Source organism: Octodon degus, unplaced genomic scaffold, assembly GCF_000260255.1.
Source record: "Octodon degus isolate 3935 unplaced genomic scaffold, OctDeg1.0 scaffold00019, whole genome shotgun sequence".
Taxonomy (NCBI): domain Eukaryota; kingdom Metazoa; phylum Chordata; class Mammalia; order Rodentia; family Octodontidae; genus Octodon; species Octodon degus.
Window position 1 is genome coordinate 18,424,527 of NW_004524595.1, and position 11,488 is coordinate 18,436,014.

Below are 11,488 nucleotides of genomic sequence, written 5' to 3' on the forward strand. Positions count from 1 at the left end.
TTTTTTTCAACTTCTAAAAAAAGATGAAATCTTTAAACAAATGCTTACCTTAAACACCCAATGTTAAAGTGCTAAAAAAAATCGAAAAGACACTTAACCTAAGAAGGTACACAAATGGCAAGCACAGGAGATGATCTGGCACATCACCAGTCACTAGGGAAATGCACAACGAGAACCACATGGGATATTACTACACACCTACTAGAATGGTTCAAAAAAAGAAAAGAAAAGAAACTAATAATACTAAGTAAGGGTAAGAGATGGAGAACTGGGACCCACATATACTGTTGGTGAGAATGTAAAATGATACAAACACTTTGGCAAAAATATGTCATTTTATAAAGCCAAACATACAACCCAGTCATCCTAAAACTGGGTATTTATATAAGTGAAGTTAAAGCTTATATTCACACAAAACCCTATATGTGAATATTTATAATGGCTTTATTCATTATATCAAAAACTAGAAACAACCCAAGAATTCTTCAACTGGTAATAGATGAATGAACTGGTGTCTCCAAGTAATGGAAGATTGCTGAACAATATTAAGTTAACTCCTAACTTACAGAACATTAGTGAATCTCAAAGACATCATTCTAAGTGAAAAAACCTCTCATTTGAAAGGCTACGCACTGCATGATTCTATTCTTATGGTATTTGGGTAAAGATAAGATTCTAACAACAGAAAACAGAGCAGTGATTGCCCAGAGGGAGTGATGGGAAAAGGATGGTGACTGCAAAGGGACAGTAAGGGGAAACTTTGGGGGTGATGGGACAGTTCTGGGTCTGAACTGTAGTGGTTATATGACTGTGTTCAAAATTCAGAGAAGTTTTACCCCCAAAGCAGTGAAGTTTATAATATATAAACTAAAAATTAAATATATAATATTTTGTAAGTGCCTACCAACATAAGAACATGCAAAAGTTATGGCAAGAAATAATAAAATCTTCCTGTCTGAAAAGGATAAGGTGGGTTTTTTTTTTTTTCAGGTTTCAAATGCATTTTTTATTTACTATTTTTGATGACTATAAATAAGTGTTTCCACTATAGAAAAGGAAGTTAGCACAGTACATTTACATGACTGGGGAATGGATTTTCTGAAGTCATCTTCAATAGGGTAAAAACTTAGAAAAACAAAACAAAAAAATGCCCTGAATGTTGGAACTCAGTTCTTTATATAAAGTCTCTTGTAGAAACAAAACAGAATGAAAACCAAAAAAAGAGGAGGGCAAAATTTAAAAAAGAAAAGAAGAAGAAGAAAGGAAAAGGAGAGACGTTAAGAGGACTCTGCTTCTCCAGCTTCTCTTCAGCTTCCTCTCCAGGGTCCTTGTTCTCCTCCTTCACAGAAAGAGCTTCTAGCTTTTCAGCTACTTTTTCTGCATTATCATTTTTGCCCAGTCCTTTTCTCTCTTCAATTTCTTTTCTGCATTCTTCAAACTTTGTTTTAAATTTTTGTGCATTCTCAGCATTTAGGAAGCGGATGGCAAGCAGCGCCGGCTTGGGATACTCATCGGCCAAGTCAGCATGGGTATTCCAGACCCAGGCACGGTCACTGCCAGCATTTGGCTTTAGCTCCATCATAGGCGTGATATAATGATTGGCACAGATTTTTAGGGTCTTGTCCCTCCTCATGAGGAGGCGGATGGTCCCCTTATCCTTATGCTTCAGGAGCTTGACATCGCCGGTGCCTCGTTCTTTCCATTCTGGACTATCATTCTCTGAAGCAAATCTGAACAGCTTTGCTCACATTTTAAAAAGTTCCTCCTCATCTTCCTCTAGCGTTTTAATTTCTTGCTCAGGAAGAGAAACTATTGGTTCAAACTGGGGGTCATGGTTGGATTCGTCTGCATTCTCAGCGGAGGTACCATGGTCCTCATGAGTAACCTTGGCGGCCGCCATGGGGGCAGTGGCGCGGCTAGCTAGGTTGTTGCTGATCCGGCGGCCTCTAGGTAGCTACTCTTGCTCCTTTCCTCTGCGTCTGGCGCCGGCGTCTCCCGCCCGCCCGCTCTTCGCTCCGCCCTTGACCGGAACACCGAAAACACCGACCCCTGACCCCCTAATTTTAGCTTTTTTTTTTTTTTTAGAACTTGGAAATGAACTCAGGCCCCTGCGCTTGCCAGGGAAGCGCTTATTCCACTGAGCCATCTCCCCGGCCCCAATAAGGTGGTTTTGTATAAAATTGTTTAAGAGAAAGGTAAATTGTAGAAGTTTCGGCAAAAGTGATTCTGTCTGAAGAAATAAATACACATGTATGTCATTAACTACATAGGAAAAATATGGATAAGTATTTCGCAAAATAGAGATTTTTCTAAGAAGCTGGATGTGAGGACTTGAATTTTCTATGAGTTATATATTGTAAAATGTATATTTCAATATTTGTTTTCATTATTTACATTTCTTTGGATTCTTGTGTTTAAAACTATATATGTACATTAGAGGACAGGGACTCATTCTGGCCAAATAAGGCCAATGAGAAAGATTCACAATGAATACAACATTGATGCAACAGTGAATATAATGTCACAGTTTAAGAAAGTCCTGGGAGATCTGTATTTGGATATTTTCTTTATTGCAAACTAGAACATGGAAGTTTTTATGAAGATTGCATTCAGCAAAAAATAAATGGCAGTGCTCTGCACCTTTGAAAGTGTGTATTATTTTTTGAAAATTAATTGGAAACACAAATTGACTGTACTAGAGTCACATGGTTCCCAAAATTTTCCTTAACAAGAACAGCATGTTGAAGAGCTACTTCTGAAAAGAAAAATGAATAGAAAAAGCCACATTTTCTGATTTACTAAGCTATTTGTTGGCATTCATTGGGATCTGGTAAAAGAACTCCCCTGCCCACAGCTGGCAAAGGAATCTGGAAAGGAATCACAGACCAGGGAGTCTCCTCAAGAGAAATTACCTTTGCTTGGCCCAGCCTCAATTGTGAAGGTGACTGGATTTTCTTGGATATAATTTTTCAGATTGATAACTGGTTCCTGTATGTATCTTTGCTCATAGATGTTAATATGTTCACAGAAGAGCTTATTTTATATGGCTCTCATTTTAAGACGGTCTGGTTTTGATGAAAATAGATATGCAAGTAAAGTCTCATGTAGCAATCACACCTTCTGTCTGAAGCTGCTGAGCCTTGTCCATTATACAACAAGACAAGGAGAAAAAACACAGAAAGGAAAAACAAGGATATAGATATAGATATAGATATAGATATAGATATAGATATAGATATAGATATATAGATATACATATATAGTATTATATAATATGTATATATGCACACAATCATTATCTATCTCTCACATATAGTCATACAGTATTTGCATACCAACAAAAGCCCTCCTATAGATTCTCAAGATGAAAGTTCAGTAAAAACTTGATTTTGTCTCTAATCACACATGAGTCTCATACAGTGGGGTTCATTCAAATTTTCTACAATGATGGAAGGGAAAATTAAAAAAATTTAAACACACACAAGATAGCTAAGGTAATAGCACTACTAATATTTATTATTTCATTGAAAATCAGTTAGTGCTTATATTGTTTGATCAACTTTGCATGCCTGTATCTTGTAATCTGAGCAACTACATTGAAGATAACAATATGCAATATAGCCCCTGTTAGTTTCCTATCATCTTACTTTGAAGTTCTGTATCATTTTTATTACTTTTTTCTTTCTTTAAAATAAAAAAAATTAGGGCCAGTGAAATAGCTCAGCAGACTAAGCACCTGCTTAGGCAAGTGCAGGGACCAGTTTTGATCTCTGGCATCACATGTCCTGCCAACCCCGCCCCAGAGCATGCCTACCCAGCCACAGAGACAGGGTGTGGTGGCGCATACCTGTAATCCCAGCCTTGGGGAGGTTGAAAAGAGGAGGATCACTATGAGTCCAAGCTGTGTAGTGAGACTCTGTACCAAACACATTTAAAAAACAAATAAATAAAAAATTTTAAAAATGTGTCTGAGGTTCAATGTTTCATTATGGAAGTTCTTAGTATATAAAATGAAAAGCATGTCATTGTGTTGAACTCAAAAAATGTACTTTGTAGTCCTCTAATTATATTGGCTGAGAATTTCTTTAAGATCGTATTAATTGGTTTTTAAAAAAATTTTATTTATTTATTTATTTATTTTGGTCAAAACTGGGGATTGAACTCAGGCCCTTGTGCTTGCCAGGGAAGTGCTTATTCCACCGAGCCATCTCTCCAGCCCAATTGTTTTTTTGTTTGTTTGTTTGTTTTTTGTATTTAGGACAGGGTGTACAGGGTCTTACTGCATGGATCGGACTCATAGTGATCCTCCTGTTTACAGCCTTCCAAGTGCTGGGATTACAGGCATGCGCCCAGTCTCAATAGCCATCTCAGTGCGCCCCAGGGGCAGGGCCGGCACAGCACACCCAGGGAATACCAGCTCCTGTGTCTGCCTAAGCAGGCACTTTAATCGGCAAAGCTATTTGGCTCACCCAAGATTCTATTAATTGTGCAATGACAAATAGTCATTATTCTCTACGTTCCTATCTTTTCTGCAAACCAGAGCTCTGTGTTCTTTTCTCATTGCCTCTGAGCAGGTTTAGGAACTTCCACTATTGCTGTAACATCATTCTTTCTTAGTGGTTTAAACCTTCCTCATAGATTTTGTAAGTGATCTTTATTAAGAGTGAAAATGATAACTAATTTTAAAAGGAAAATTAAGAGATTTAAGCTTTTTGATATAAAATTTTTTGTGAATAGGATAAAAATCTTTCTGAACTTAAATAACTGCTTAGGTTTTGGGTGTTTACTTCCTTTATTTGATGAAGGGGAAAGAAAGAAAATAGAAAACCACAGGGAATACTCAGTCTATAAATCTGCGACAAGACATATGCTGTGAGTATTTTCATAAAGACTTTTATTATGTGGCCCATAAGCAGCATATCCACACCAGATGGGTGGACTGGAATATAAAACAGCTCTCAGAAGGAGCTATTATTGGGTCAGTACCCTGCTAATTAAAAGGGCTCATACAACCATCTGCGGGATCCCCAATGGCAGGGGCTTATTTCTAGAATCCTCAGTGCTGCTGCATCCCACATTAGGGATGCTTGAGATATCCTCATGGATAGTACTGGGGAACCCAGCAGACTCATAAATGTTTCTAACACTGGATACAGATTTATAACCATTGCATGTTACTTAGTTTACTTTAAGACTTTTTATAGTACAGTTGCTCTAACAACAATTCTATGCAGACCATACCAATACCACATTACATAGATCTATTTACTACTGTCTGTGCTAACAACAGCATGTAAATCAGGAGACAAGATATTTAGTATAAGTAATTAAGTGAACAACTTGTATACCTGAGTCTCTTAAATTTTGGGGAGTATGACAATTTAGTTTTTCAAGAGTAAATATTGGCCAGGGATGGGAATAATAGAGAAAAAAGCCTTGTAGTCTCTGCCTTTGAAAATAAGAGTTCACTTTGTACCTGTGGTTTATGATTGGTTTGATGTAGTCTTTTTAAAAATCCATAAATTATCCCTTCAAAAACTGTGCTTCAGAGTTTCAGTGGTAATACAATTGCTTATAACTGTTGGTGCTAAAACGCTTAGTTTTATTCTTTTTTTTGTCTCGAAGAGGAAAAAAACAAAACAATATGAATTTCAAAACAAGATAATAAAAATTAACAATAGTTATTATATTGCATATTGTTATCTTCAAAGTAGTTGCTCAACATACCAGGTATAGGCATGCAAAATTGATCAAACAATATAAGCACTAAGTGTTCTTTTCAATGAACAAAAATTAGTAGTACAATTATTTTAGCTACTGTGTGTGTGTGTGTGTGTGTGTGTGTGTGTGTGTGTGTGTGTATTTCCCCCGTTCTTTCTTCTTTTACTATCCCAGTTGTTCTTTTCTTTTCGGCAATTTCTTTCCCTTTTACAATATCTATTGTACATTTTAGATCTTATTTACTCTTTTAGTTCCTTACACTTAGTTTTATTCTTGTCGAGCATTCTACAGCAGAGCCCTATTTCCCAGGGCTTACCCAGCTCCTTACTTTCATTATTTGTTGCCCCCAGTGGTTCTTTTATTTTTGTATTTGTCCTCTTTTCAGGATAATAGCATGGTACATAAATGTTCCACTTTGTTAATACAAGCTGAGGAACAGATTGGCCCTGTCAAAAAGATAAACACATTGCAAATATACTTAAGCACCTAGAGCTGGTCTCATAGGTCTCATTAAAGCACAGACATGCTTGCTTCAAGTAGCCCTTCTCACGCGTCCTCTGATGTGGCTTGCAAAGCCCAACTTGGTGAAAATGCCAAATCATGAAGTATATAAATTCATTGCAGAGGTCTCAAAAACATGATATCACAGACATTTATTTCCATGTGGTAGTTTAAGTCTTCTTCTTCAAAAACTCGAAATCTCTGACACTTGGCCCTTGTTACCACAGAGACAAAACCAGCTAGCGTGGAGTCAGGATGCCCAACTTGGCTAGGACTCACCATGGTTCAACATACTAAGCTTTTGCCTTTCTCAGTCCCATAGCAAGAGAAGTACATATTGGACTTTCTAGAAATTGTAACTTTAAGAAAGGTTTTAAATATCTTAATAAGCAAATGAAAAAATGTGTTCCAAAAAATACATGAAAATATTTTGGTATCTGATAAAATACTATCCAAAACCCCTCTATATACTAGGATAGTTTTCTCTGTATTTTTCCTATCCCCTTTTTCCAGCTGAATGTTATCATTTTATCGTATGCTATTATATTTATGAAAGTGTTAGATTTTTAAAAGCAACATCATAATGGAGCCCTAGAATTCCTCCACTTTTCAAGCAGCCTCTAGTTTCCTCTTTAAACTCTGTGGTTGCCACCCAAAAGCTACCTCCTGCTGGTCCTGTAGCAAGGCTGTGTCTAATCTTTAAAACTGGATTTGTCCTTAGGACATAGAAGCCAGAGAGCACATACACTTTACAAGTCAGAACAATAACGGGGCCATAGAGACTATTCCAAAAATAATTATCAATTTGTCATTCTAGCCCACAACAGTGGGGTTGGCTACCAATACAACACAATTTTACTGTACATTATTAAAGTGGCTTCTGTTTAAACAAAGCAGAGGTGAGAGGGAAGAAGGCTAGGAAAATATCTCAATAAAACAGTTTCAAAACATGCTAAAGGTAACAGCAGATAAGATGAAAGTAGGAAAGGCATGGGGGAATCAGATGAAGACCCCGTCAGTGAAGAGTGAAGTCAAAGTGATGGCTTCAAGCCAAAAGGAAACAGATGGCAGCAAAATTAAAGTGTCATGATTAGGCTGGAAATCTTAGGTGGCTGTCAACTGATAAATAGAAATGAATTAGGGAGACAGCACACAAGGAACAATGCTGAGAAAAGAAATAAGTGGCATGGATCCCCAAAGGATTGCTGATCACATTACTGTAAATTTCATGCATTTATAAATAAAATTAATTAAATTGAATATAAAGTTTAAAATTATTATTTGAAACAAAAAATTGCTAAATAATTATAAGAAAACACAAGGGTTACAGTAGGAGAAAGATGTGAAGGTGAGCCAAAGGGCTCACTGTGTTGAGTATAAAAAGCAACTGGCAAACAGTATTATTCTTAATGCTGTTCCACTTCCGCATGCACACACATGCGCATACCATACAAGGCCTTGATAGGACACATACTAGTTTGTAGGGGAACATCTGTGTACTGTACTATTTAACATGTTTTAAAACACATGAGCTCTTTTTAAAAATAGTGTTTTTAAATAAAAACTTCAAAATACATTTTTAAAAATGGCCCAAAATATAATGACAAAATGTGGAATTTCTCAAATTTTCATATATTGATATGCTGATTGTATGCTCCTGCACTGAGAAAGTAAAACATCACAATTAATGTTAGGCATGGTGATAGCCCTGATGATGTGCACTATTTTTAGATGCTTTAAGGAAGAACTTGCCTGAGCTATTTCATAAGGAGTAACTAGTGGACAGCCTCCAACACTCACCTCAAGTTCATTGACACCCTCCTGAGCTTCAGAGCCCAGTCCTCCTAGGAAAGAGGGAAGTTCCAGCCAGAGACTGAAGGCAGGACACTAGTTTTGGCCATTTCCTCCTGAGTTTCTTCTCATAGGCGATCTTTCTTCCTGAGTCCCTCTGGTCTTGCTTGCTCAGGCCTTGGTCAGACCTGCACCAGCTAAGGAGGAACTAAATTTTCTCCCTCTTTAATCCCACTTTCAATCCTGTGCTTTCAGGCTCTCCCTGCTTTCTTCTGCTTCCTTTTCCTTTAAGCTTCCAAGTCACTTCCAACTCTGTCCCAACACTGCCTGCAGGACCCGGGACAACGAGAGGGCTCTGTGGAGTTCATATGCTCCATAGACACTCTCACTGGTCTTTTTTTCTGAGAATTACTCTTTGCACCTTCACCCTGAAATCCTTTCCTGAGCCTTTTTTTCTTAAAGCATATTATTGCCCTGACATTATAGACTATGTAGAAAGCAGGCACATGATCTGAGCTGTTACAGTCATTATTGTAACCTATAATAAGTTCTCTTCCATCCACTAATTATGTAGTACATACTAGCTCCAGTAGATTTCTATTCTTGTAACCACATTTCCTAATGGTTACATTTAATGATCAAGTCTCTCATGTCTAGTATTTTTATGCACTATTCTTTATTTGATGAAAACACCTATGGATCGAGCTGAAAAGAAAGTATTTTTTAAAGAATACATTTCAGAGTGACTTTCATCATTAAAAAAGTCAACTTTGTATCTTTAAAAATTTGATTCCAAGAAATGAGAATGGTGTGGGGTTTGGGATTAAATACTGATTTTGGATCTAAAGTTTCAAATCCCAGCTTTGTCACTAAATGATTATATAAAACTCCATACACCCTTTATTTTCCTAAGGCCACAAGTGGGTAATATTTTAAAATATGAAGATTTGGGGCTAAAATTTATTTTGAAAATCCCTTTGATTATAATTCTATAATCTGCCTAGTACTGTTTTACTGAAGCAATGCATGAAACATAGAATGCACTCAATGCATATTTTCTGAATTCAGTTAATAAGTAATTAAGAACTTTAAGGATAATTCTGAGCTTTTAGAAAAAAATAAAGAAAATATTCAATCTTGTGCACAAAAGAAATATAATTAATTTTTCTGTCTTCTTTAAACTCTTTGGTGCTTTCTGGGATTTTGTTTTCTTTCCTCTCCCCAGGCCTCAATGTGGACCAGCTTCCCTTTTCTTCGTAGTACCCTCATCCTTGCCATGTCAGTTTCTCCAGAACTCAGGCTCCTTCTCCTCTCCTCAGCCCTAAAGTACACAATAATGCTTATCTCTGTTCATCTTCCCTCTGTAATGCAGGTTCATGAAGCCATGGGTATTTACTGCTTAGTGTAATGTATTCAGTGCTTAGTATAATGCTCTGTACTTAGAATATACTTTACAAATATTCATTGATCGATTGAATGTAACTTTATATAGATATTTACACTAAATATTCACTGTAAATCTGAGTTTTAGCTATTTAGACTACAGATGTAAATGTGAATATTCTAAGCGGAAAAAAAGGAGTGTCAGGAGAGGAAAAGTAAGGCAATGCAGGAAGCACCTGAGCAGGTGAGTAAAGGAGCCATTCTTTCACTTAACTAAGTTCCCTGGACCTTGCTCTTGGCTTAGATAAAGGCAAAAACCACTACTGCTTCCACCACTCTTACCTGAGGCAGAGAGGCCATCGAAATGCCCTATGTGAGGAGCTGTCATGGCTGCCTGGAGGACTTATGCAGTCTTTTGCAGCTAAGGCAAAATGAGCAAGGTAAGGAAAGTAGGAGGGAGGTCAGAGTTTACATATTGGCTCCCCTGCGCCTACACCCTTCACTTTGGCTTTTACCTTGAATGAGGTAGAGAGCTACTGATGAATTTTGCAAGGAAAGGCAAAACATGGTCTGACATATGTTGTGAAAGGACAAGTTTGGCTGCTAGCATAAGAAAAGATTGTAAGAGAGAAGAAGCAGGAGCAGGGAGACTAGTATGAAACTAAAATAGTTACGCCTGTTGCACAGATGTTCTTAATCACGCCTGTTACACATTCCACAGCCATGCCAAAGCCATTTAGCAAAAATCGAGTCCACTGTGCTCTTCTCAGACTTGTTTTTCATCTATTCATTCTATCTTCCAAAACAAGACCACCTAACTGTCCAAACTAGAAAGTTTCTTTCACAGTTGACACCATGTTCCAATTGACTTTGCCCTTTGAGCACCAATTAAAAGCACTGCCTTCCTCTTCATCTATCACAATGGCTCTCATTATTAGTGCCCTGAATATTGCAGTATCTTCATTATAGAGTCCATTGCCCATCAGCACATAACTCTTTCACGACTCACTGCAATCCCATTCATTGGTCTCCAAGTTCTATGACTTCCTACTGCTTAAAGAACAAAATCTATCCTGCTTGCCAGCACATGCAGGGCCCTTCAGGAATAGCTCTTGTCTAGCCATTCAGGTTTGACACTCACCACCTGCTCTCATGTGTCCTATGTTCTGCTTTAATAGGAAAATTACTGTTAAAAATACCTTTAGCATGGAAGCTGTGATATAATAGGTCTCAGATTTCATCCCTCCTCCACTTCCTGTTTGTCCAGCTTTTTTAACTTTAGAAAGCTCTCTTGTTAATTCTGATGCAGCCAGAATTAAAATCACAATATATTACAGTTCTATCACTGCATTTACACAGTGAGCCCATTAGAAGACAAGAGTATTTCTACATGTGATCTTAGCCAAAAGGCCAAGAAGCGATTGATAAGAGTATTTCTTACTGCTAAGTTATTTTTTTTTTCTGTTTTGCCAGGCCATGAGTTGTTTTTAACTATCTTTTCACCTTAATTCCTCCTCTACTGCCCCAAAAAGAATAATTGTCTTAGGTCTAAAGTGAACTGTGGGAACTTATAGAAAGTTAACACAAAACTATTTTACTATAAGTAGCGTTACAGCAACTAAAAATTCAATGAATGAATTTTACCTAGATTCAGGGACAAGAATAGGAGTATAGCTGTGCTGCTCCTGGTGATAATGTGGTATCCTAACACAAAACAGCCAAAAGAGACCTTAACAAATACTTAGTCTACAGAAAGAAGAATTCAGGTAAACTTACAGCACTTTACTTCTTCTTTTGTATTAAGTTTTATGGATATTGTTCCTGACTGCATGCACTCTACTGATGGAATTCATTAACTTGTTTTATAGTGTGGTACTTAGTTACCACACTACATTCAATGAAATGTAGTTCTGGCATTTGTTTTTCTAATCCCGTAGGGACACTGTGGTGGGGATGCTTCATTTATCAATACAATTTGTATTTTGTTGCCTGCTGTGCACTATTATGCCATAACCAGTACATTTCTTATTAGATAGATAATTCATTTTTAAGTGTGTCACAGTTTGTAATACATTGTTGTATATCCAAACTT

At 37.1% G+C, this 11,488-nt stretch overlaps 1 protein-coding gene and 1 pseudogene across 2 annotated transcripts in view; both read right to left on the reverse strand.

The window, feature by feature from the left end:
• The window catches only part of LOC105741658, a 61,222-nt pseudogene extending 59,322 nt beyond the window's left edge, over positions 1–1,900 (reverse strand).
• Positions 1–11,488, reverse strand: part of Scfd2 (sec1 family domain containing 2) — a 548,660-nt gene that overhangs the window by 173,544 nt on the left and 363,628 nt on the right. The window lies entirely within an intron of this gene.